This window comes from Rhinopithecus bieti, unplaced genomic scaffold (genome assembly GCF_001698545.2).
Source record: "Rhinopithecus bieti isolate Rb0 unplaced genomic scaffold, ASM169854v2 scaffold_6481, whole genome shotgun sequence".
NCBI classification, from domain to species: domain Eukaryota; kingdom Metazoa; phylum Chordata; class Mammalia; order Primates; family Cercopithecidae; genus Rhinopithecus; species Rhinopithecus bieti.
Genome location: NW_016805314.1, coordinates 3,734,063 through 3,760,150, shown reverse-complemented (window position 1 = coordinate 3,760,150; position 26,088 = coordinate 3,734,063). Strand labels below are relative to the sequence as shown.

Below are 26,088 nucleotides of genomic sequence, written 5' to 3'. Positions count from 1 at the left end.
TATTTACTTATAATACATTTTTATATTTATTATGTACATATATATATATATGATATCTCCCAGTAAGTCTCCATGAATTCCCCCCACTACCCCAAGGTGGGGGTGACATGCCCTCTCAGTGCTTCTAGAACATGCACTCTTCCTACCACAGTGCCTGTCATACTTATTCCAACGCCTTGTCACTTGCTTTCTCACCCACTGGATGACAAGCGCCTTGAGGAAACAGTATGTCTGTGGGGCCTCCAGAGCCTGCGTTGCACATGGCAGATTGTAGGAACCCAGTGACTATCTGATGAACAAATAGAGAAATGAATCCAGGTGTAGATGCATGGAAGCAGGGAAGGGGAGAGGGGCTAAAGATGACCTTTAAGCTTGCCTTAAGCTCTAGGATTTTGTGATTATAGAGCTTTGAACTCTTTTTTGGGGGAAAGTAGTCCAAGCTATTTGGAAAACAATATCGTGCTCGTTGTAGAGTCAGGTGGCAATTTTCCTTCCAACGACGCTGTTTGCTTCCAGAGGGGGCAGGGGTCTGCCCCTCCCATTCTATGGGGATTGCATGTTCCCTGGGCTGAGCATGGCCCAGCACTTGGCAAGATCTCTGGGGTGTTCATTTTTGTCACCCAGCCCTGGTAGGAGGGTGGATGGGTGGGAGGGGAACTGTTTTGGGAAAGAGTGCTGGGGAGTGTTTGTGTGTGTGATGAGTCAGGGCCCGGAGCTGGGAGCCTTCCTCTCTGCTGGCTCTCTGTGGGGGTAGTTCTCACCAGTCACCGGGAGGGTAGAGGATCACCAACTGTCTTCGGAAAGTTTGGAAAGTTTTCTTAGTCATGACGCCAAGTCAGCTGGAGCTTTATGTAACGGGGACAAGCAGAGGTATGATGGCATCAGAACGGCTGCTCCTCTTTCGGCAGCAGCTCTCACCCATCCCCTCCTAACTGCCAGGGCAGTGACTGGCCCTACATGGAGGATGTGGCATTTGGGGGCTAAGGGTCCCTGCTGTAGATGTCTGATTCCTGCTAGGAAAGACTTGGGTTGTCTTAGAGCAGCCCTCAGGAAGGGCTCAGTACACTCTCGGGGGTGCTCCACCCTCCTTTTGTTCTTCGACATCACGTGGGGGGTGAGAATCAATCCAGGCTCCCCAGCACTCAGGACTCCAGTGCCTGAGCCGGAGTCGCAGAAGCCCCGCTTCCCTGGCTGAGTCTCCGCGTCGGTGCTGCTGGCCGAGGCAGCCCATCTCCGCTCTCTTATCTCCTCGCTCTCCAGACACTGGGAGATGCATCACTGGGTTTCCTGTCTCTGACACTGAAGTCAATTTGCCTATCACAATCTGAGTTCTGTCAATGACAGCTCCAGATAAGGCCTGAAATGATATGTGTGTGTGGACACGTGTTCGTTCGCGCATGTAAACGGAAAGAGATGCAAAGAGAAGGAAGGATGGGAAAGGAGAGGTTTGGGGTCTGGGAGGAGCGAGGATGATGGTGACTCACCTGGCTGAGGAGACCAGGGCCACTGAGAAGAAACAGCAACGCCCAGAGGTCTGCGGAGAGATGCAGGGCCTTCCACAGGCCTCTTCCAGGCAGCCGAAGGTATCTTAGAGAAGCTGGGGCTTGTCCTCCTTTGCTGCTTGCAGGGAGGAAAGTACCCCAGGTCCAAGAACTGCTGGGGCCAGAAGCTTTGGGAAAGATGAGAAGGAGCATTGTTTTGGTTGGGAAGCAGAGCACTAAGGAGTAGCATGGCTGTAGCATCATGCCGGGCGACTTCCCAGAACAAGAAAGAACAGATGCAGTTGAGAAATTAAGGTAAGAAACGAGGATATATTTCCTGACAGTGAGGAGGGCTGCCTGACCCAGTGGCCCCAAAAGAGAGTTTCAGAATCAGGCCTCTAGTCATCAAGCATAGACTGAACAGCAGGAGAGAGAACTTCACAAGGAGAGGTTGGCAGGGCAGGACTAACTGGTGGTTCTGGGACCTTCCAGCCCCACGTTACAGCTCTGGTCCTTCCTCAATGTCAGGAAGTTGTGCGGGCACCAGAGGCCTCCTGGAGGCCAGAGGGAAAAACCAGAAGGGAGGACCACAGAGGGGGCTTGAGATGGAGTGGGACCAGAGCAAGGGGGGCAGGGACACGAGGATGTTTGGGAGAGAGGCTGGAGAGTTTCATACCCGGGCTGCTTTCAGATCCATCTCCGGATGGGTGGGGACAAAGGTGGTGGGAGAGGTGAAGAAAGCAAGATGAGACATAGCCTCTTCCCCTGCTTGGGGCCTGGGGGCAGGGCGGTGCACAACAGGACCTTCTGGGTGCCATGGAATTGAGAGGCCAAGATGAGTGGAGGCTGGAGCTGTCCATTAACCCAGTAAGGATGGAAGGAAGGAAGGAAGGAGAGAGGGCTGGGAAATGAGGGAGAAACAGCAAAGTTCCCCAGCGCACCACCAGGTGCCAGGCAGGGACAGCGTGGAGAGACGGCTGGAGGCTGCAGCCCTGGGCAAAGGCAGGGTTAAGCTTTGTGTGAAATGAGATCTTTATTTAGGCAGTTCCCTTCTGCCTCTGGGCTTGTGTTAAGACCATGGCAGGCTCTATTCCCATCCTCACAGGCTGAGCCCCACGTCCCTGGAGTGTCATGCCCTCCCACAGCTTCTTGCCTATTCCCATAGTGTTGGGGCAATTTTTGTTGTTTCCAGTAGATTATGTAGGACTTGAGGAAAGTCTAAAACAAGCCCTAGCCCATGGCACTTAGCGCCTATCTTTGGTCTATGTCCACCTTGCCCTGTTCTTGGCTTGGATCCGTTTGTGTGATTGATGACTCAAGCAAGGCCCTACTTCCTCAGTCTACAGCTGTTCCTGCCTCTTCATCGTCCCTAGAATCCACAAATCCGGCCATGGTGTCTCAACTGCTGGGTTTCCTTACTGGTCAGCTTCTAAGAGTAGAGAAGGCACCAGGGCAGAGAAGTTATGCCCGAAGCCATCAGAACTGCACTGCCCAGGCTGAATGCAGGATTCGCACCTGCCAGCAGTGGCCCTGAGCAAGTCACAGAATGCTAGGGAAGGCTGGGAAGAGCATTTACCTTGGAGAGGAGCTGTGAGGACTGGAAGCCAGCATGCATGGAACGTCATCTTTGCCGTGTGGCTTTCCATGTGGGAAGCTCTCAGACTGTGTGCTCTCACATATGTAATCATACTTGCCCTAAACACAGCGCATTCCAGCGATGCCAGCCGCCTCCCTCCTGTACCAAGAACAGCCCATGCCCAGCCCCAGTTTTATGCACATAAACGTCCTCCCACCTCCGTGCAGCTACTCACACTCCCCCACCTTGAGGCCGTACTAAAGTGCCGCCTCCTTCCCAAAGCCTTCCCTGATCATCCCAGCCCACACAGATCTCTTCCTGCTTTGCCTCATTGTGCTCCAGCCAGTGCCTTGAAATGTAAGATTTCCATCACAGAATTCTCCCATTTGGGAGCTGGAGGAGTCCTTAGAAATGGCCCCAGTCAGTTGCTCTTAACCAGAAGGGTGAACAAGCGAAAGGTACATCCCCGTGACATCCCGGTGGCACCTACCGGTCGCCTCACTGGTTGGCCACCACAGTCCTGCCAGGCTTGCCGCTGCCTCAGAGTCCTCCTCAGTACAGTGCTCCAGGCATCAGTCCCCACCGATCAGATGCGCCACCCACAATCCAGGTGATGAGAAGTTGTCTAGAACTTGGTGTGGCTGGAGCTTTTGGAGGTACAGGCACCTGCTTCAGGCCCAAGGCCTGGGGACAGAACTCTGGTCTTACCTCTGTCCAGGGCTCCTCAGACTACGCCAGGGGCCTCTTGAAGACTTTTTTGACTGTTCTCTGTCTGTGAGTCTTGCCTTCCCAACCGGAGAATTCGAGCTGTGATATGTGTGGGGATGTTCTCCGCAGCGCTGAGCATGACATGGAACACGCCACATGCTCACCAGCTGATGTACTGACTGCTTGGAGCTTCCCCCAGCTCCTCTAACTTGTGTTCAGAGCTCAGTCAAAAGGGCAGCGGGAGTTGGGGTGGCATGGAGGCTTAGTCTCTCTGCTAGTAGATAAGTCTGCCAGGACTTCCCCAGTACCTCCTCTCTGCCCACAGCAGCCACAGACACTCTGAACATGCTGAAAGATGAGACGGGGTCTGGATATCAGGGGTCCAGAAAGATCATCTTTGTCCTGCAGCTCAGTGGCTTGACCTCAGGAGGCCATCTTGCAGGCCTCACTGGTCTTCCTGCAGAGGGAGCTGCAAGGGAAAGGAGAGAGAGATGGTGCTGTTGGATGCCCGCCTCTCTTGGGCACTGATGGGCAGGGTGAGGGTCTCTTGAAGGGTGGTCCCCTTGAGTGGGAGCAGGTGGACTGGAGGGGCATGGCTCACGCAAAGGTTGGTGGAGGAGCTTCCCCCAACCTGGGGCCCTAGAGGACATAGTTCCCAAATGGAGTCTTCTCTTCCTATGCTATTGAAAGGCTGCATTACCATCTGCTCAGGCCCACAAGCTGGAAACTTTAAGGTCCCCCAGTGGCCCCAGGCCTGTCCCTTCCTTCCTCTAGACCTCAGCAGGTTCTCCTGCTCTCTTCTTGCCAAGACCCTGGAATGTGCGGCCTCATGGTCCTGCTGCAGACCCAGCCCTCCTTCCCCCCAGTCTCATCCGCAGGTCTGCAGTGCCCTTGGCTGAGCTTTCTAGACATGTCACAACGTTGCCAGATTTTTCTTTCTGAAACTTAGATTTTATGACGTCATTCCCTGCTTGAAAATCATGGTCACCGCACTGTCTTCAGGAGAAGGTGAAACCCCCAGCCCAGGCCTTCTCAGCCTCTGTGCTTTCTGCATTCTGGGTGGGCTCTGCTCTGCTGTGGGGGCTGCCCTGTGCATGGTGGGTGCTTAGCAGCACCCTGGCCCTACCCACCAGGGACCGGGGGCAGCCTCCCTCCCACTCCTGCAAGTTGTGACAACCAAATATATCTCCAGCCACTGCCAAATGACCTCTGAGGGGTAAAATTGGTTGAGAATCACTGTGGTAGCCTATAAAATAGGATAATAATAACTAATGACAATGCTTACTTACTCAGCTCTGTGCTAACAGCTTTCCATGAGGTCTCTCATTTAATCTTCAAAACATCTCTATGAGGAAGGCCCTATTAGTATCTCCATCTCACAGATGCTCAGAAGGCAGAAGGAGTCCAGATCTTTCAAGATGCAAAGCCTTTTTCCTGCCATGTGGGGTAAGAAGAGAGGTAGATAATTCAAAATCATTTGTCCTTCAGGCAAGAGCCACAGAACCCGAGGCAGGTCAGGCAGGCTTGAGCTCAGTCTGTCTGCTGGCAAGATCCGATTTCTCCCCAGGAGCCCCTGTCCATGCTTCCCAATACCACACTTTCATGCAGGCCAGTTCCCTACCTGAGAAGTTTGACCTGGGGAGATCTATTCATTATTCAGGGCCCAGGCGAAAGCCCCATCCTGTTCTCTGTGAAGGCCCCCAGGCCCCAGGAGGAAGAGAGAATTATCCCTCCTGTGTGGCTCATGCCCACACGCAGCCTAGGTGTCCAGTCCTGCAATGGCTAATTGTGCAGGCATCTTCTTCTGTGCCAGCCTATCTTGGGGCAGGAGTCTGGGGGTGGGGACTCTGGCTGGTCCTCCTTCATAATGACGACATGGAGTGCCTTGCACAGAGCACTAGACCCCCAAATGTGTGTGGAGTGGAATGCAGTGGGGCAGTAGGCGGGTAGTGGCTCCCTCCAGGAGCTGATGCTGAGCCCACTGGACACCAGGAACCACAGGGCCTCCCAGCAGGTGAGGGAGACTGAGGGCCCCTCCTCTGGGCTGACGCAGACCCTCAGCAGAGGACATGGCTTAAGGAGCAACACATGGCTGGGTTTTGGCCACCTTGGCTGGGGTCTCTGAGCCATGCATAAACTGCAGACTCGGGGGATGATACGGCTCAGAGCTTGCTTTGGTGTCTGGAGTAACGAAGGCTCGTGTTCTCTCTCACGCAGGCTTCTAAGAGTGTGTGCGTGCAGGCACGTGCCACTGTGGGTGAGTGCACAGCATGCGTGCTGTGTGGAAAGAGAGGCTGTGGGTGCCCTTTCCCAGGTGTGCAGCATCACTGAGGCACGGGTCATAGGCAGCGTTTGTGCATTTCTGTTCTGTGACACTGGGTTGCACATACGGTCCTGTCTACACAGAGTCAGGAACCCACCAGCATTCTAGAGGCTTGAGGAGTGCAGTCTGCTCCCTGCCCCACGTTGGACCTAGGCAGATGGCAATCTGAGCTCGCTCTCCCTTCTCCCTCTTTCCAGGCTAGAGGAACGGAGCTCACACAGCATTTGACCCCTGCCTGGCCTCTCTAAGCAGTTACCAGACCCCGCATAGCTAGACGAGCACTGGCCTGGGGAGGGGGTCTCGCCCAATGGTGGTGGGCAGGTGGGATGGGCTGAATGAGTCCCAGGAGAAGCCAAGTGCGGAAGCTGGCACTTCTTGCTTCCTATTGACAATCAGCAGAGAAAGGCCTTCCCAAGAAGAAGTCACAATTTTTGGATGAGTGGCTGAGCAGAGAAGAAACAAGGTACAGGGGCTGGGGCCGCTCCCCAAGATAGGCCCGGACCGTGCCTGTGGTCATGTGCCCATGGGAGTGTGCCCACCTGGGTCGTGTGAGGCAGGGGCTGGGGTGGGGAGGCAGTTATACTTGTGAAGTATGCATAGTGGGTAGCTGTGCACCAGCCCACGTGAAGACAGTGTAGGCCGGAGTTTCCAGGGACGTTTCTGGCCTCAGTCCTGCTTGGATGTATGCATGGGACGCGTGTGTACATGCCGGAATAAGAGCATGTGTACCCTGTCTGTGTCAGTGTGTCCCTGCTGTACACAGATACACTCGCTGTGCCTTCATCTCTGCACTTTCAGGGGTACCTACCTCTGGGCCCAAGCTTTAAATGAGCAGACACACAGGGCATTCATGGTCTCCAGACTCCTCTACATTTGAAAAGAGACAAGGGGGAAAAAAGGGCCAAGAGACAAGATGAGCTAAAAATAGCCGAATATAAGCTCTTCAGATCAGAAAGCTCCCTATTTTAGTGAGTCACCAGTTTTCCAGACTGAACGTGCACGCACGCACGCACACACACATGCAAACACAAACACCGACATCCCGCCAAGTCACGCCTGCATTGCCGAAGATGCCCTGGGTCCCACGCACCCTGTGCTCTGTCCTCACAAGGTAAAACCCTCCAAAAGTTGTGATTCTCTGGTCTCTGCTGAATGCTCTTTTGTTGAACTTGGAAGGCACAAACTATTCCCCAGCCCCCTGCAAACACATATGCACTTTCATCTCCTCCTTCTCAGCCCCTTCTGATTTGCCTGTATTTCCTAACCCCAGCCCCACTCCGCTTTGTAATGGTTGGCAGCAGAGGATGGTCTTTCTGTCCTATTAAGGGTAACCCTATGTTTTTCAGGGGGCCCTGACGCTGGAGAGGTCAGGCAGCTCTCTGCACAGCATCTCCAGAGCTGGCCCTTGTGCTCAGGGAAAGGAGACAGCTCCGGACGCCATGCAAGATTTATGAATGTGTTTTGTTAATTGCATTAGTGGCTCTGTGGGAGGATGGCGTGTGCTTTGGCCCTAAACAAGGTGAGCTCAAAAGCGGCAATGGGAGAGGAGACAGGACCGGGGCTGTGTGTATGGGCACCTGCCATGCTGGGCTGCATGGGCCCCCTTGCCCTCGGTTCCCCCACGCTCTTGCTGAAGCCGGGGCTCTGTCCCTGCCCCGCTGAGCTCCTGAGCTCTTGTCTCCGCTGCTGCTCAGACCGGCCTTCCCCTCCTTGGCTCCTTAAGTTGAGAGAGAGGCCAGTCTGGCAGTCGTCTTCGATAACTCTGTTTCTCTTTTTCTTTCTCTCTTCCTCTTTCTCCCTCCTTCCTACCTTTTCTCTTTCTCTTTCCCTTTAAATCCTTCCCTCCATCTTCACCCACCTTCACCTCTGTCTTTGTGAAATCTAAATCTGCTTTACTCTAAGCGTTTCAATAACTCAGGCTCCACAGGCCCTCAGGTGCCCCCAGCACTGCTCCTATACTCCCGTGGTTTCCCGACAGACCTGCCTGCTGTGGCTGCACACCGCTGGCCTCTGGGGCTCCTGCTCCCTGGGAGTCAGCCGGGCATCATGTTCTTATACCTTTTCAGGAGATGACAAAGTGTGGCCATGCAAAGGGTGAATGTGGCAGCTAGAGAGGGTTCACCTACAATTCGAAGCCAATCCGAGGGAGGAGCTCAAGGAGCCCTGGGTCTAGGCCATGTGGTGTGTCCAAGGTTCTGATGAGCTCTTCGAGAAGGTGGGCCCTAGGCCACGATGCCCATCTCACTCGGGGCTGCCCTCCTGCATGGCAACCCTGGCATCTTACTTCCTCTTCCTCAGCCCCTTTGTGCCCTGTCTGGGCTGAGCCTCGGCCATGGATATGGCTGGGGGCATGGGCTCTTCACCCAGGCTCTCCAGGTAGAATCCGCTCATATTCTCTGGCTATGGGAGTTCATGCCTCTGGGCCTTCATCTCTTCAACTGTCAAAGGGAATAATAATACCTACGTCATGGGGTCCTTTGACATCTGCAGAGCTTGAAACAGTGTCTGATAAGCACTTCATAAATGTTAGATATTGGTACATGACCCAAGTCAGCCTGCCCAACCTTTCTGTGTCTCCTTTTCCCCTCAGAAACACAGGGATGAGAAACTCTATTTCCTTCCTAAGGGAGTTTCTGGGGTGAAAGAGATCAGAGCTGACAGGCAGTCCCAAGCCCTACCTTCCCTGCCCCTGTCTCACCTAGTCTTTGCCCATGGGGGCACTTGTCTCTGGCCCCACCTTCTGTCCGCCAAACCCCCCACCCCCGCCTGTGAGTCCTCTTCGGAGCTCTGGCCCAGCCTGAGCTGGACATGGGTGGAGAGGAGACTATTTTTAGCCCCAGACAGAAGCAGCAGCTGCACAACTGCCTCTCTGAGCTTGCCTGTCCACGGGAGGTTCAGCTAACGGGGATGAGGCTGGTGGGGGAGGGCAGGAAGGCTGGCCTAGCCAGGGGCCCTGAGAACCCCAGCTTCCTCTCGTCCCTCGCAGGAAAGGAGCCTTTTCTGTCCCTGGACGAGTTGCCCTCCCCACCTGCCTCCAGTATCTTAATCCCCAGTGATTTAGCAGCTGAGCTGTGGAGGCTGCAAAGTGGGGCAGGAGGGGAGGATCAAAGGGAATCCACAGAGAGGGGAGGAACCAGAGCCCAGCCCAAGGCTGGTCTGCCTGGTCCTTGCCACACTGGGAACTCTTCTCTTCTTGTGCCTGAGAACTCAGGCTCCCTAGCTGCAGGCTCTCAGACAGCGAATTTTTAGTCCTGTTCTGTTTTCAGGCATTCACGTCACAAGGCAAGCTGAGCACATCCACCTGTGCTTTCTGGGAGCTCTGCGTCTGCATAGAAAGCAGTGGGCTTCCCAAAGGTGCTGGGCAGTCGTGGGGTTCAACACAAACTGCATTTGATTGGGACTTGGGGTTTGGCTGGACTGCCTTGATTTCCCCAGGGCGATCCGTCTTTAACATGAGACAAAAAAGGTCCTGAATGTCAACACTGAATTACAAAGTCATTCTTGCAATTCTTACATCAGGGTTTCCCTAACGATGGCACTTCTCATGACTGCTGGAGACCAGGCAGGAGTGGGCATGGACAGAGAAGGGCTGTGCAGACTAACAAACTAATCACATGTGTGTTTGCACCTGAGATTGCGTCCAGGCACTGATCCAGGATCTAAGGATATTTTAGTGAAGAAACAGACTAGAGTACCCTGTCCTTGAGGAACTTGCACTCTAGAGCATGGAAGCTCTTTCATGTTGCAAAATATATGCTCTTAAATCTAGGAAACAATCCAACGCTTTCATGTCTCTGAATGCTGCTAAGGTGCCCAGCAGCTCATTCCTAAAATCTGATTTCTCCCCAGCCTAGATTCTTGTTGCTTTAAGGAAGTGATTCTCAATCTCTTCCACGTTGTACGTCTCTTTGTAAATCAATTAAAGCTGTGAACCCTTTTTCAGAAAAATGTTCAGAACACAGAAACATTCACAAACCTGCCTGCCATTTGAGGGACCATGAGCTCCAGGAGACTCACACAGGGACTGTGGCTTTAGAACTCCTGTCTTACGTGTGGGAGGCAGCTGCCGCCTGCACTGCTCCATCGCCCCGCATTTCCCAGCAAGAGCTATGCAGCTGAATTTCAATCACAGTGCTGCACCAGTGTGGATTAGAAGGAGCTGGCCACTTGAAAATCTGAACTAAAAAAAAAAGTTTAAATTCTACCAAACTGTAGACAAACCTATTTGCAAAACTCCTAACAAGTTATCACCTCCGTGTGGTCCCAGATGAGCTCTGACCTTGGCCAAGTCCCTTCCTTGCTTTGGATCTCAGCTTTCTGGTTTGTGAAATGAGGGGGCGGAGGGAGAAGCGCCGAGGCCCCTTCCAGCTCTGCAGTGCCTCGAATTCTAAGTTGCTGGTGCGTCTTTTACTGAGGGGAAACGGGGAGAAAGTGCAACCTCAGGGGCTGGCCTTTCCTGGGAAGAGCTCCCAGCTGCCTTCGGCCCGTCCCACGCCTCCGCGCAGCTCCTACCGGCCGCTCTCCCCTCTGCGGCGCAGGGTGCCGGCCTGCTCCGGGATGAAGCAGAGGCTGCTTTGGCGCTGGCGGGTTACTGCTTTGCAAATCTCAGTCCCACGGGGGAGGGCGCAGCACGGCCCAGACCCAGACGCGGAGGCGAAGCGGGGCTTTTCTGTGCGAGTGTGTGGGTGTGCCAGGCACACGTCTGGGAAGGGGCGCTGAGGGCCACCCTGCTCGGGGAGACCCGCCCCTGCAGCGCCCCTGCTCCCCTCCCGCTCCCCGGCTCTCGGGTTGGGCGGGTGGAGAAGGAGAGAAGGCAGCCCGTCTGCAGCGAGGGCGGGGGTGGGCGGGATTGGTCGGGTGGCGGGGAGAACGGGGTTAAAGGCCAGGGTCGCTCTCCAAGGGGGGCAGGCCCCTGGTGTCATTTCTCCCACCCCCTCCCCACCGGCTGAAAAGCCTTCCAAGCCGAGCTGTGATCAGCCGCAAAAGAGTGGGGCCCAGGGACCGGGTTTTCGGATTGGGGTTTTCGGCTTGGCGGTGGGGTGGGGTGGGGTGCGGGGCTAGGGACTGCAGGCTCCGAGGGATCAGAGCTGTTGACTCCAAGTCCCTCCTTTGAAATCCATGCCATCTTTTCCTTCCTCTTTCCCAGGGCCGCCTCAGCACCTCCAGGCCAGAATTTAAATGTTATTAGCGGCAATTGATCTGCTCGGGACTGAGGTTTCGGGTGTTCTGCGGAACTGGGAGGAGCGTGGACAGAGAAGGAGGTGCTGCACCGTGGCACAGGCTTGGCCGGGGCTGCCTGGCTCTGAGCAGGCTCGTGGGACGAACCCCGCTGCAAGAAGGGCACAGAAGCACCTGAGTTGGCATCTCAGCAGGGACCCCCCGCCAGGAAATGCCCTTCTACAGTTGGTGCTCAAGCCTCTTTACACACTTAGCCATCGCTATACACAGTCCGCGCTACCCACACCCACAAGCTTATGCTCACGTGCACAAATTTTGTTTTTTTTTGAGACAGAGTTTTGCTCTTGTCGCCCAGGCTGGAGTGCAATGGCGCCATCTCAGTTCACTGCAACCTCCGCCTCCTGGGTTCAAGAGATTCTCCTCCCTCAGCCTTTCGAGTAGCTGGGATTACAGGAGCACGCCACCACACCTGGTTAATTTTTGTATTCTTAGTAGAGATGGAGTTTCACCACATTGGCCAGGCTGGTCTCGAACTCCTGACCTCAAGTGACTCGCTCACCTTGGCTTCCCAAAGTGCTGGGATTATAGGCTTGAGCCACTGAGCCCGGCCTCACCTGCAGATTCTTGAATCTGTGTGTATAATGCTTCTCTTACAGTCATCCAGCAAACATGTACAGACCCTGCTCACATTTCCACATAACCATCCTTGTCTTCCCTTCTTCCCTCCCTCCCTCCCTTCTTTCTCTCTCTTTCCTTCCTTCCTTCCTTCCTTCCTTCCTTCCTTCCTTCCTTCTTTCCTTCTTTCTTTCTTTCTTTCTTTCTTTCTTTCTTTCTTTCTTTCCTTTCTTTCCTTTCTTTTCTTTCTTTCTTTCTTTCTTTCTTTCTTTCTTTCTTTCCTTTCATCTTCCGAGACTCGCTCTGTGGCCCAGGCTGGAGTGCAGTGGCTGGATCTCAGCTCACTGCAAGCTCCGCCTCCCGGGTTTACGCCATTCTCCTACCTCAGCCTCCCGAGTAGCTGGGACTACAGGCGCCGCCACCACGCCCGGCTAGTTTTTTGTATTTTTTTAGTAGAGACGGGGTTTCACCATGTTAGCCAGGATGGTCTCGATCTCTTGACCTCATGATCCACCCGTCTCGGCCTCCCAAAGTGCTGGGATTACAGGCTTGAGCCACCGCGCCCGGCCCTGGTCTTCCTTTTCTATCCTTCGGGTCTGCGCATTTGCCATCCATACATGTTACCGGATACAGTTAGCTGACACGTAATGATACGCCCTTTCCTAGCACATCCATGTAAACACACACAATGGATCTACATAGGTACAGGCCTAAAAACAGAATCCACATTCTACATNCTTTCTTTCCTTTCTTTCCTTTCTTTCCTTTCTTTCCTTTCTTTCCTTTCTTTCCTCTCCCGAGACTCGCTCTGTCGCCCAGGCTGGAGTGCAGTGGCCGGATCTCAGCTCACTGCAAGCTCCGCCTCCCGGGTTTACGCCATTCTCCTACCTCAGCCTCCCGAGTAGCTGGGACTACAGGCGCCGCCACCACGCCCGGCTAGTTTTTTGTATTTTTTTAGTAGAGACGGGGTTTCACCATGTTAGCCAGGATGGTCTCGATCTCTTGACCTCATGATCCGCCCGTCTCGGCCTCCCAAAGTGCTGGGATTACAGGCTTGAGCCACCGCGCCCAGCCCTGGTCTTCCTTTTCTATCCTTCGGGTCTGCGCATTTGCCATCCATACATGTTACCGGATACAGTTAGCTGACACGTAATGATACGCCCTTTCCTAGCACATCCATGTAAACACACACAATGGATCTACATAGGTACAGGCCTAAAAACAGAATCCACATTCTACATGACATGTACACATGTGCACACAGAAACAACAGCCTTCACAGGGTCTGCACGTGCGGGCCATGCCCCGGTCCCAGGCACACAGGCCAGGCGACAGTCCACTTCATCACACAATTGCCTGCTCTCTTTTCCTCACGCCTTCCTCAAGCAGCTGTCCGTGGGGGAGAACCTCTGCCCCTAGCCACTACCGTGTCTCTTCATTCTGAGTTGAGCATGGGAAACCGTGTGATGTAGGGAAGGATGGTGATACCAGGCCTCTGGAGTCTGGGCTGTCAGCTTAGCTGGCTTCATAACACACTATTTTGCTCCTTTATTTTTGTATACCTTCACATGCCTTGTGAGGCCTTCCAGAAATAGATGTTCAAATCCTACCTCAGTTTCCTCATCCATAAAATGGATTAAAATACTATCTGCTTTATCTCCATTATGGCAATGTTGTGGGAATACAATTCAACATCTAAGAAAGCAGCCTGCAAAGTGTAATATGCATGATGCTGTAGGCTATCAGGGTGTGTCAAGAGCTGGCAAAGTCGGGGCAGCATTTTCCTGCTGTGAATCAGGCCAGTGCTGGTCAGTCTCGCTGAGACCCTAGACCAGGGCTTCATGATTCGCAGTAGAAATCTCACCCGCTCCTTTCCTCCGCCAGTGTCACCCTCATCCTCACTTTTGTCTGTCCCAGACATATGGCTACAGAGCCAACGGCTTGGGGAGGGCTAAGAGGGCCTTAGCGCTGAGCGGAGCATCTGCCCTGGGCACGTGGGCACACAGAGGCTTGGCTCCCAGGCTTTTCTGAGCGCTTGCACCTGGGAAAGCTCCTCTCTGCTCCTGGGCATTGGGCCTGTGCCAAGCAGCTGAGTCCAAACAAGAGGCCCTGTGGTGTGGTGAGTTCCACAGCCCGGCTGGGGCTGGTTCCTGCACGTGTATTAGCCTGGGTAGGCACAGGGTTGTCAGAGGAAACCCCCAATAGCACCAACACATCTATGATGGCAGAGGAGGACCACATTTTTGCCTAGTCCGGAGACCTCAATGCTCCACGCCATGGTGGCTGGTACGTGTTAGGGTAGCCCTGGAGGAGGGGAGGCAGGAAGCTGGGGCCAATGCCAGCATCGGAGGGAGGCCAGCAGTTGGCACAGGGCTGGCTTATGTCCAGCAGGAGCATGTGAGAGGTGAAGGCACCATTCTGCAGGAGGGCTGGCTGGCCTTGGGGCTTAGAACAGGCTCCAGTTCAGCGCAGAGCCTTTATTCCTTTAGCTTAGCATGAACAAACCCAGGGTGGTGCTTATCTCCCTCAGTTTTACTCCTCCCTGGAGTCATATTCAGAGGAGAAATTCCGTTGGGACACCTGGTACTTGGTACTGCAGATGAACATTTCTGGGCATGCTAGGTGGAGGGGAGAGGCTGAGGCTGGGGTCCCAGGACCCTGGTTTCCTATAAAACCTCAGGGCTCTTTGAAGTGAATGTGGGAACAAGCATGGATGGGTGGAAGAGGGCCTATCCCTTGCCAGGCCCTGCTCTCTGCAGAGGTGACTCTGAGTGACCCCCTCCCTCCTCCAGCCCTGCAGCAGCTCCCGGTTTGCAGCAGGGCTGGCCAGGAAGCCGTGGCCAAGAGGGAGCTGGGTAGACAGGGCCCAGAAGTCAGACCAGTCGGGGGTGGAGCCTGCAAACTCTGCAAAGCTCTAGTCTGGCTCCACCCCTTCCCTGCCTGAAGCTCGAAAGGATGACATCACCCAGACGGAGGGCTCCAGCCTAGATGGGCTTCATTAGCAGGGAAAGCTGGCACCTGCAGGGCTCGAGGACTCCCCGGGTTTGCGGGAGGCAGTCCTCTGCTCCTCTTCGGAGTCTGGTTCAGCGTGAGGGGTCTCTGCTCTGAGACTCGGAGACAGCACCTGGCTACTCAGGCTTCCAAGTCTGGGGCGATGTTTCTTCTACCAGAGACCAATCTCTCCGGCACCAGCATAAGCACTCTTCCCTCCACCCTGCCAAATGCTGCTTTCCTTGCCAGCACTAGCTGCAGCTCCATTTTTCTGAGGCTCCGTGGAGAAGGATTAGATCACTGATTCTAACCAGGCAGAGTCAGCCCACAGCAAACCTAATGTCCCCCTCCCTGTGGGCTCACGTACCCTCCCCACCCCCCAAACCCTATGGGCGCTTGTGTTGCCTGCTTGCAAAGCATATGCTTGGCTGCTTGCTTGGTGTCTGCTGTTTATCCGTCTCTTCCTACTGAACTTCTGTTTCTTCTTGGCCCATCTGGCTCTTGTGAGCCTGTCTTTTGCTCGGATTGCGCCTGCAATCGACACTGTACTCCCCACCCGCTTCCCCTCTACCCTCTTCCCTCTCAGGGCTTGCCTCTTGTCCACTTTGGGGCCACTGGCAGGCACCCCTGACCTTGGGTGTGGGACCAGCGAGGACTGTCCCAGGCACCGTAGGGAGCCTGATGTCGGGGTGTCCCTGTAGTGTTCTGAAGATGTCCTTTGTGGAGGGGCTTGAGGGGGTGTGGAGGGCAGTGTGGGAGGTGCCTTTGGACTGGGGCGAAGGCTAGGTCCTGGTGGAAACCTCCCTCTCCCCGGCCCTTCTGAGCTTCTTGGGGTGGGGACACCGCTCACCCCAGACTGTTGTAGAGTGATGGGAAAATGGCCTGGGGGTAGCAGCTGGAGAAAATGAGGTCAAGGAAGCCCCAAGGCTCCTCTGACCCAAAAACCAGGGTCCACTCAGATCCTTCCCGCTCGGAGGAGGCTGTGGCAGTCTGGGGCCTGGGTGGCGGCAAGGGGCTGCCGATGCTGATATCCAGGCACCGGGGAGGAGAGGGGTCTGGGCACGGCGGCTGTGCCAGCAGTGCTGCTGGGGATTTGTCCCCACCCCACCTTGTCCTAGCCTCTTGGTGCTAGTTCCCACCCAGCCCAGACATGTCTCCCCCCCGCCCCTCCCACAGCGTGCACACCCCTGCACACGCTCCCACCCGAGGTAGAGCGAAGCGCACTGCAGAGGTTCACACTCACCCTCCAACGCAGCCTGCTTCCTTCCGGGCGTGATGTGGCAGCTCATGGCTTCCCTGGATTCACGAGGCTCTGGGATGCAGACAGGGCAGGTGGGCGGAGCCTGGAGGAGGATGGAGGAGAAGAAGCAGAGCCCCTGTGGGGCAGGGTCGCCATGCGTCTGCCTCTCTGGACCAGGGTTGCTCCTCCAGGCTAAGGCTGGCTGCCCAGGAGGCTGTGCTGGGCCTGGAGTCAACAAGGATGCACGTGCTGGGGGCCATCAGCTGCTGCTCCCATATAAGCATCTGCTCCCACCAAACCCACAGGGCTTGGCTGCCAGGCCTTGCTGTGTGCCCACTCTGTGGCTCTGTTCTTTGTCTCTGTTGTTCCATCTGCCTGCTCCACCGGCTGCCTGGCTCAGCTCCTCTCGGCCTCTTTATTTCTCTGGGAATCTTCTTCCTGCTCCTCATGTCGCCTCATCCTTTTCCTTGTCTCTGTCCAACCACATTCATGCCCTGAGTCCGAGACCTTCTTTCCTCCTCTGCCCTTATCAGTCATGCCTCTGTGCTTCCCTGCGTCTCCCCCATGTTCATTCTCCTGCTCTCTCTTGCTTCCTCTCATGCATATTCAGTAGCTCCTTGAAAACCCACCTAGCTTATTCTGCGTGTTAAATGCCTAGATCTGCTTCGGGCGTGAGACTTTTTAGCCTCTAGCTCTAAGACGCCGCCTCAGATCACAGTCTGTACTAATTGTGTAGAGGATGTTGGGGAGCCCACCTACCTTCCACCCAAGCATGGCTCACTTTGCATGGTCTCCTCTTCTGACTTGAGACAAGGCAGCCCCGAGGTGTGTCAGGCCCACAGCACAAGCCATGGCGCACAGGAGGACGAGGACGAGGACGAGGACGAGGACGAGGACGAGGATGTCTCCCCTTAAAGAAACCCAAGGGCTTCAGTCCTGGAAATAAACGTAGGATCCAAAGTGTCTTCATCCTTTGGTGCTTTTTCAGTCGTTTTACATCCGCTCTATTATCCCCTTACAACTCCGTGGGAGGGGTATCAATGAAACAGCTGTGGTGTTCAGACTAGAAGGGACTCCACCAGTGCTGCCCAGCATTTGAGGAACAGAGCTGGCATCAGAAACTTGGCTTCTGAATTTTCAACCCTTGTCTGTGGCAGGTGAATGGACAGAAAGACTCTGGGAAAATGCAGAAAGTGGCAACTGAGGGACAAGGGGACTGAGAAGCAGAGCAGAACCTGGGCTCAGCCCCCAGGGGAGGGTGCAGAGATGAGGGAGATGCGGGAAGGCAGGAGAGGGCATGAGTGACAGGATCTGCCACCTTCTGCCACCTGTTTCCAGCAGCTTTTAGTTCCATGCCAGCCACCAGTGGCAGGAAGGGAAGACTGGGGTGCTTGGCCTCACAGGTGAACTCACATGTAGTGTCACTCCCCAAGCCCCTGTGGCTTCTCCATCTCCGTTCTCTGCCCAGTTACCTGGCCTTATGGTTTCTTGTCTGCTTCCATCTTCTCTCTCCTTCCCACCTGCAGGTCACCTGCCTGCCTTTCCCCCTCATCCTTGGGGCCCAGTCCTTTCCTCTGCCCCAGTCCCCTCCCGTCTTTCCCATCCACTGACCTCTCTATGCTCCCCACTGGCCTCCTCCTAAGCCCCACCTGGCATTTGTCTTCTCCCTGCCACAGGAGCCAGTGTAGGCTCGAGGGAGCCAGGAACAGGGTGGTCACAGTTCTTCACAGCTCCTGACCCTGGTCTGAGCCCCCAGGGAGCTCCCACGCACCTCTCCCTTACGAACACTGGGGGCGCTGTAGGCTCGGCCCCCACCCCACGCATACCTGCCACAGGCTGCTTTCCAGCCCTCGCAGACCCACGAGGGTCCTCATTCTGGGACACTTTGGCAGCTGTGGGGTCGACACACCTCCTCTTCTGCAGGGAGTGCTCCCGACACTTCCGTCCTCTACCTGCACAGCCTCCATTAACCACACACCACAGCCAGACTGGAGACTCCACTTCTGTCTCCCTGACGTGGTTTTTCCTGCACCGGCAGCTGCTTCCTAGTTTTTACTTGAGGCTCCTGGGACATTGTCCTAATTTTGTCTTCATTTTTCTTTGTATTTGTCCAAGAAAAAAAAAATCAACCCTAAGAAACTCTTGAAACCACACTATGTGTTTTAAACCCTTGATCCCACCACAGAGGACTCTAACGTTGGCCTGGGCCACTTTGCCTGGTCCCCGGGTCAGGAGTGAACAGCAGGTGCCCTTGGCTCTCTTTTATCTGTTCTCCTTCCCCTTCTTTTGTGGAACCCCCTATTGTGTCTGGATCTCTGGGCTCTGTGAAGTGTAAGGAGTCCAGGGGAGAGCTTGAGATGGGAGCCTCCCAGAACACCAGGTGCAGAGGATGTGACATGTTAGGGGAGCAGAGAACTCAGTGGGGAGAAGCAGTTTCTCCCTCCAATTTCATGTAGAAGCCGAAAGAGCTTGGTTAAGTCCCAGCTTAGTTCAGCTGGGTCCAGCTGTGAGGCTTTGGGCCCCTCACTAAATCTCCCTGAGCTTCAGGTTCTTATCTGTAAAGAAGGAGCAATAATAACCCTATCCCGCAGGATTGTTGAGAAGATTAAATGAGAAACTATGGGTGCAAGCCCTTCGTAAATTATAAAGAGCTCTAGAGAAGTTATTATTTGTGGAGCAGATGTGGAGTATTTAGGCGTCGAGACTAAAGAAAGAGAGGATATGGCAAGCAGCATTTACTCTGTAAGAGGTTTAGGAGGGAATTTTGAGAAAGAACTCAGGAGCATGAAGACTGCTCGAAGCCCAGGGGCCTCAGGAGAGGGGGAAGGCACAGCTCCACTGCCCCACGCCCTCCATCTGCTCTGAGTGCCATCGTTTGCTTGTACAGACACTGCTGGCATGTTCCAGCCCTTGCACTGAGACTCTTGCGTTGGGGTACGGAAATGCAGGAGCCAGGTTGGCACATCCAGGTGCAAAGCTGAGGTTCCCACAGGAGAGGGCATGGGTGTTGAGTCTGTGAAACAGAGTGCTGACGTCTGGAGCAGCTTGACTTCCTCCCTGGATGAGAAGACAGAAGACAGTCTCACCACTCACAGACAGACACCAGAAACATGATGTAACTATAAAATTAACAACTGAGGTAGGTATAAGAAACTTTAAAACATTAAAAGGCATTAAAAAATCCTTTATATTTCCCCCCTGCATGAGGGCAGTGGGCTGCCTTTAAAGCGCCCATCTGTGCTGGATTCTTGTGGAATTGTTACGTTCCTCTTGGACAGGGACCTTGTCATTTTGGATTACATTTCTGCACAGTGCCTTGCAGACACATCCACTTAATAGATATGACTTGACTGAGTGATTGGAAAAGAGCAGAAAAAAGAGAGAGAGAAGTGAGAGGTGAGCTGTTTTTTTGTAAGCCATTGTATCGGAGACTTGAGCATTCCAGCTTCGGTGCCGATTGGGGCACAATTTAAATTCAGCTTCTTGCCTGAAAAGAAAAGAAGTCATAACACTAACAAACGCACTACCTTGTACTCTTTCCATGTTGGCGGGGTCTGGATGGGATAGAAACATTGCGTTGTCGGGGTTGGAAGGCATTGTCAGTAGGGGCAGGGAGGTGTGGAATACTTTTAAGGAAGTTCCAGAGCTCAGAGAAGCAATTTAGAGAATCTGAGTGGACCAGTTGGTCCAGTTACTACAGAAGAGGAAACTGAGGCCCAGAAAGGCAAACTGTCATATACCAACTCACCTTGCTGGTTGGTGGCAGAAATGGGAGCAGGATATAAGCCTTCTGACTCCTAATCCTGAGCCCTTCCAATGACTGCAAACTACCTCCCAAGAACTGATCTCAAAGAGGGGCATAGCACCCAAACCAGGCTGAGCCTGAGGTCTCCTTCTGGCCTGGAGAGGAAAAGTCAGGTGGAGACAGACAGCCCGTCCCACAGAATGAGAATCGCCTCCAGGGGCATGTGCTTCCCCAACCCCACCTTCCCCATGATCCTGGCAAGGGCTGTGGATGTCAGAGCTTCCCCTGGGGACTTGGAGATCAGAGAGGAAAGTTTGGAGAGGGCTCACCCTGCACTGGGGCCAGGCTAGGGACCAAGACCCCCTCTGCAGGCTTTCTTGATGACCCCTCCTTGGCACTCAGCGTCGATGGGAACCCCACTGTCTCCTCTCCTGACTGCCCTTGGAGGAAGACATGGGCTGAGAGCCTTGTTCTGGCTTCTGGCTCTGACTCCTGCTCTCCTGCTTGGACTGAGCCAGGAGGGTGAGAAGAATGGGAAAAGAGAAATAAAAATAGCTGCAGGATGAAAGATGCCCATCTGCTGTGTGGGTGAGGGAGCCCTGAGGAGGAAGGTGGACTACTTGGACACCCAGCTAAGAGACTGAATTGGGGATTCCTGACTTTAACAGGCCATGAGGAGCAGACAGTGTTGGGGAGGCCAGAGGGTAGAACAGAAATGATAGAGATGTTGGAGCTTAAGTTTGGGTTTAAGTGCTTTATGGGCTGATTCACGTTACCTAACCTCTCTGAACTCAGTTCCTTACACCGTAACATGGAGCGAAAATACTGTTAACCCAATACAGCTCTTCTGAAGGCTACACAGACAGATGCACCAGAATTTCTGGAACACAGTAGGTGCTTCTAAGTGCTAGTTCCCATTCTTTCCATTATTCCAGCTGGGCCCAGTCACCCCCGTTTGCCCTCCAAGCTTCTGAGAGCAGAGCTGACTGAGCAGGCTCCAGGACGTGCTTCCCTGCCTGTTTTGGCAGCAGAGAGTCCAGTGTGTGTTTTGAGGGGCTTCTTGGGAGTCACCACCAGGCACAGAGAACTCTGGGTCACAGATGAGATCCTTCTGTTATCTTCATATGTTTTTAAAGCAGCTATGCAGAGTGATCACCACAGTAGATGTGGGGTTCTAAAGAAAGGCGGCTTCTTGAAGGACAGGTGTGGCAGGAAGTGTGGCTCGGGAGGGGCCCCACACTGAGGGGCTTGCTCTAGACTTGAGAGGCTAATAGGCCTCATCCACACAGCCTCGGGCCCTTCCGCTGTCTGCTGGCACAACAGGAAGAGATGGGATTTGCAGGCAGACAGGCGCAAGTTCGAATCTCAGCTTTACCACTTTCTGCTGGATGTCTCCACACAAGGGATTTGACCTCGAAGCCTCCATTTCCTCATCTGTGCAAAGAGGACAATACTTCATTCAAGTACTTAATCTCACTTTGAAGATGACGTTGAGATAGGTACAACGTTTAATGTCCACTCAGTAAATGGTCCCACGGACAGTGCTTCCAAGGACAGTCCTTTCAGATGGCAATAGTGTTAAACAGTACCTACAACCAGATGGGTGGTCTTGAGCTGAAGGCAAGACCTTAACCTGCTTCATTCACCTCTGACTTCATCTGTCTTTTAGCTTTGTTTAAATTAGGCCCAGGAGTCATTCACTCCCAATCTCTCACCCTTAGGAACCCTCCCATTCATTCCCTATCTCTCACCCTTACGACTCCTCCCCGTCAGCCTGAGGAAAAATCCGGTTTGTTACCACATCTAGAAGTGACCAAGTGTCACCTGGCTGCTGGCTTACCTGGGACATAACCAGTAGTTCTCCTTTCTAGGATGGCTCTTGGGCAAGTAGCTGAGGCTCACAGGAGGAGGCCTTTGGGAGAGGCATGACCGTCTCCATGTTCTGAGCTGCTTCTCCAACATCCAGGCCCTCTGTCCAGGAGCCGGCCCAGACCCCCTCCCTGGTCTCTCAGCCCCCCAGAGTGCCTGCTCAGTGTGGGGCACGTGACCCACCTTCTGCCCTTTTGTGCTCCTTTGCCCACTCACCACAGACCCTTTCACACCCCAGTTAGCCACTTAGGGAGACAAAGCGCTAGTGCAAGCAGGGGAAGCTGTCCAGACCCAGATGAATGGCTCTGAAGCCTGCCGTTGCCATGGCAGCCAGCTGGGAACACCGTTTCCAGGGCCCAAGGCGCTCAGACATGCATGGGGGTGCTGTCCTGCTGGGTTGCTGCCCACTCTCCTGCCCCCACCCTGGCTTCTCAGCTCCCTTAGCAACAGCTGTTGCTGTTGCCACCACCGCTGCAGCTTCTGCCCTGGCCCGGGGCAGTGTGAGGGAAGCCAGGGTGGGGGGCTGGCGTAGGAGTGTGTGGGAGGGCAGAGCCTAGGTATGAAGTTGGAGAGGAAAAGGAAAGGAAAGACTCGGCAATTTTCCCCATGACACTAGTGATGAGATTATAAGGATGTTTCCTAATTATACAGAAAAGAGGCTCATACACTTAGGCTCCAACGGGCCCCTTTGTGAACTTCTAAGAGCATGCCTGTGTACCTGGGTATATGTGGATTTTTCTGAAACAATGGTTTAGAGTTTTATCAGATTTTTCAAAGATGACTAAGGTCCCTGAGAGTTAAGAATCTTAATTACAGACATTTTGCTTTTTAGAATCAGAATGATCTCAGGGACTGGTTGGCCAGGCCAGTTTGAGAGATCTGCTTAGAAAGAGAAATGAGTATGACACAGGGTGGGGCGTGGGGCAGGTGGCATACTTCCCTGTGCCTGCTCTAACCCAGAGTCCCCAGGATCTAGCATGTGCCTTGCCGTGGACCTCTAGGACTAGGGGATGGGGAATCTTCCTCCTAACACGGTCCGTCCTTCGCAGCCCCCATCCTCTCGCAGCTTTGTCCTGGGGACTGAGTGTGCTGTTAGCTCGTGCTCCCTCCATGCTAGGCCAGAGCTTGGAGTTTTATATACTCTGTCCTCACGATCCCATCTAACCCCCACACAGCACTATGGGGAGGCGTTTTCACCACTGCCATTGAAAAGATGAGAATATTGGAACAATAAGAAAACTTCTGTGACTTGTCCAAGTTCGTGCCATTAGAAGTTGGAGAAGCCCCAGGCAGCTTAGTGGAGAGGTGAAGAGTTCAGCCCTGGGCCAAAGTCAGGTGAGAGCTGCAGTCCTTATCAGCTAGGGGACCCCGGCCTCTACTCTCAAAGCTGCAAAATTAAGGATCCTGATAATTCTTGCCCCAGCGGACGGTGGTGGGAGTGAAATGAGTTGAAACTGCTTGAGAAGTGCATAGGACAGTATCTACCACTAAATAAGAAGTGAATTAGAGGAGCATTCAGCCATGAGTCTGCCTAATTCTAAAGCTCATACAGAGAGGACTTTTGTGGGGGAGGGGTTCTGACCCTAATGCCAGAGCTGGGTTATGACGTAATAGTCATGCATTGCCACTTACTAATTGAGTGTGGGTGGGCTACGGTTTTCTTGTCTCCAGGGAACACCATGTTCTATAGAGGATGATTGTATAGTGAGCACTATTGATTATATAAAGATCAAATGAAACGACGTCGGGAAAGTTCTTAGTAAACTGTGCCATATACTACGGCAATGCACTCAGTACCCTGGCACTGAGGCCCGGCTCGTGCCCCACGGGGCTGTGTGCCCTTCTCTTGGCTGGCAGCTCAGGGCAGGGAGCCCAGTGTGGTACCCGCTGAGGAGGGAAATGGCATAATGCCCTTGGGTGCCCATGTGCCCGGGTCAGCAGCCAAGAGCAGGATGCTTAGGAATTCCACTGAGGCAGCTGGGCCCCGGCTTCATTGGCAGCGGCAGAAGGGAGGCAGGTGTGAGGGAGGCCAGAGGGGGGCACGAGGAAAAGAGGCTGGGTGGGCCATGGAACACTCTCCAAGGGGTGTCACAGAGCCACGCCAAGTGTGTGTCACCCTTCTCTATGAGGATGTGTGATTAGTGGAAATGAGAACAAGCTTTATTAGTCACTGCCTAGGAGAAACACCATGAGGAATGATCCAACCCGCTAATGGAAGGGTGCACAGGCCTCTGTAGGCTGCTGGAAGGGAGGAGTTTCATGTCCTCTTTTCTTTTGCCCCAGAAGACTCATGTTGCTGAGAGCAGATGGTGAGGGGGAAGAGGGTGGGTCCTCATCCTTGAGTCACTTGCTGCCGGGGTACCTTTTTGGGGCTCTGGGAAGTACAGCAGCATCTTGGACACATAGGCAGCCTGTTTGCAGGGGGCGAGGGTCAGCCCGAGGAGGCGCCACTGGGAATGACTCGTGCCCAGTCAGAAGCTGTAATTGGAGGTGATTAATCTGTGGAGGACAGCGTGGGGAGTCAGCGCTGACTCAGGACCCAGGTGGGCCGCTCCCCTCTCCCACTTCACCTGCCTCAGGCGGCAGAGGGAGGCTGCTTGGAAAGGCTAATGATTCAGAGGCCCTTAAAACAGAAGGATGAGCAGCTGAGGCTCCGATCAAAGATGTTTTAACCCTTCAATGGTCCAGTTGTAATGTGAAGAGGTTGAGGGTTTTCTCTGGGAGTCGGGGCCCTGGACACGCGAAGCACTTATTTTATTTATTTATTTTTTTGAGACGAAGTCTCACTCTGTAGCCCAGGCTGGAGTGCAGTGGTGCAATCTCAGTTCACTGCAACCTCTGCCTCCCAGGTTCAAGCAATTCTCATGCCTCAGCCTCCTGAGTAGCTGGGACTAGAGGCGTGTGCCACCACGCCCAGCTAAGTTTTGTATTTTCAGTAGAGATGGGATTTTGCCATGTTGGCCAGGCTGGTCTCGAACTCCTGACCTCAGGGATCCACCCACCTTGGCATCCCAAAGTGCTGAGATTACAGGTGTGAGTTGCTGTGCCCAGCACCTCTCAACAAAGCCCTTCCGATGCACCCCATCAGAAGTGGGGGTCAGGAGCTCCTCCACTGCAGGACGCTAAGCCAACGCTTTCTAGCTAAGGGGACCTAGATTTCAGCCCCAAGTAGGCCCTCCCCAGCTCTGGCAAGTGGCTCAACCTCTCCAAGTCTGTACAATGAGGACAAAACTGCCTACTTCATGGGGACTCAAAGAGATAGTGTTTGTGAAATGTTAGCAGAGCCGGGACTAGACCTGGGATGGGAGCAACCAACGCCTCATCCTGGGAGAGGCCACACAGAGCATGTGTTTTAAAAGAAACTGTATTAACCTTTTTCACCTTTCTTCTTTATTCCAAAGATAAGCAAGAAGACCTGAAGGTCAGAAGAGCCAGCGTGGGTCATGCATGGCTGTCACAAGGGACAGTAAGATGGGTGAAATGAAGATGCAAATCACCAAATATTATTTTACATATATGCACACACATATACAGGCAGTATAAAATTTTACACAATATACACAGCAAATATTTAATTAAAGAGGCTGTTTTCTTATTGGCAACTGACCTTGCACCTTGGGGGAAGATGCCAAGTACGCATACCTTGAAAGCGCCCAATGGCTTTTGAGGAGACCTCGGTGGCACTACTTTGTTTTGAGTGCAGGATCTTAGCAGAAGTCAGGACACAGTGGGCTTTTGGAGGAGCTGAGTCTGGAATAGTAAAGATGCTCTAGTCCAGCTGCTTTTGTGTGGTCACTCTGGGGGAGGGAGAGTGGACTGCATCATGAGGTTGGGGCTAGATCTTGGATGGGTTCATCCAACCCAACACCATGCATGTGCCTTCAAAGAAGTTCTAGTTCTTTTTCAACTTTTTTCTACCTCAAAGGAGAAGTAAGAACACTAGACCAGTAAGAAGAGTGAGGATTAGATTTTGCACAGTTGCCAGAATGCAAAGTCGAGATGATGGATATGAAATGCAAATGGGCAAAGTTAGGCATGTTCCTTCTTTATCCTCAAGAACGCGGAGCCAGAGGCTGCAGCACGCTCCCAGACAGAGCACAGCTCCCAGGTTCCCCAGCTTCTGTGAGGACCCACAGCTGGGATGGTCCACACAGAGACTGGGATTCTGTCAGCCTCACCCAGAGATGCTCCCTCTCCATTCTCCTGTTCTTGTTTGTTCTCTGCTGTCTGGTACCATGCCTGACCACCTGACCCTTCCAGGGACTCTTGCCACAAGCGGGCCTGTTCACCAGGTGCAAACAATTTATGCAGTGCTTCCTGTCCATTCCCCAGTGTTTGTGGTGAAATTGGGAAATGCAGAGG

General features: G+C 53.7%; 1 long non-coding RNA gene across 6 annotated transcripts in view; it reads right to left on the bottom strand.

Moving 5' to 3' along the window:
- The window catches only part of LOC108529696 (uncharacterized), a 37,849-nt gene extending 21,390 nt beyond the window's left edge, over nucleotides 1-16,459 (bottom strand). Inside the window, exons 1-6 of one of the 6 annotated variants that reach the window (XR_001885641.1) lie at nucleotides 16,116-16,459; nucleotides 6,897-6,955; nucleotides 5,055-5,199; nucleotides 3,548-4,234; nucleotides 1,485-1,669; nucleotides 63-1,357 (exon numbers count right to left, since the gene is read on the bottom strand). This is a non-coding gene — a long non-coding RNA (uncharacterized LOC108529696). Of the gene's footprint in view, nucleotides 1-62; nucleotides 1,358-1,484; nucleotides 1,670-3,547; nucleotides 4,235-5,050; nucleotides 5,200-6,896; nucleotides 6,956-16,115 lie in introns of those variants that run through there. The other 5 variants (XR_001885643.1, XR_001885644.1, XR_001885639.1 and 2 more) reach the window with 5 other exon arrangements.
- Nucleotides 16,460-26,088: the final 9,629 nt, after the last annotated feature.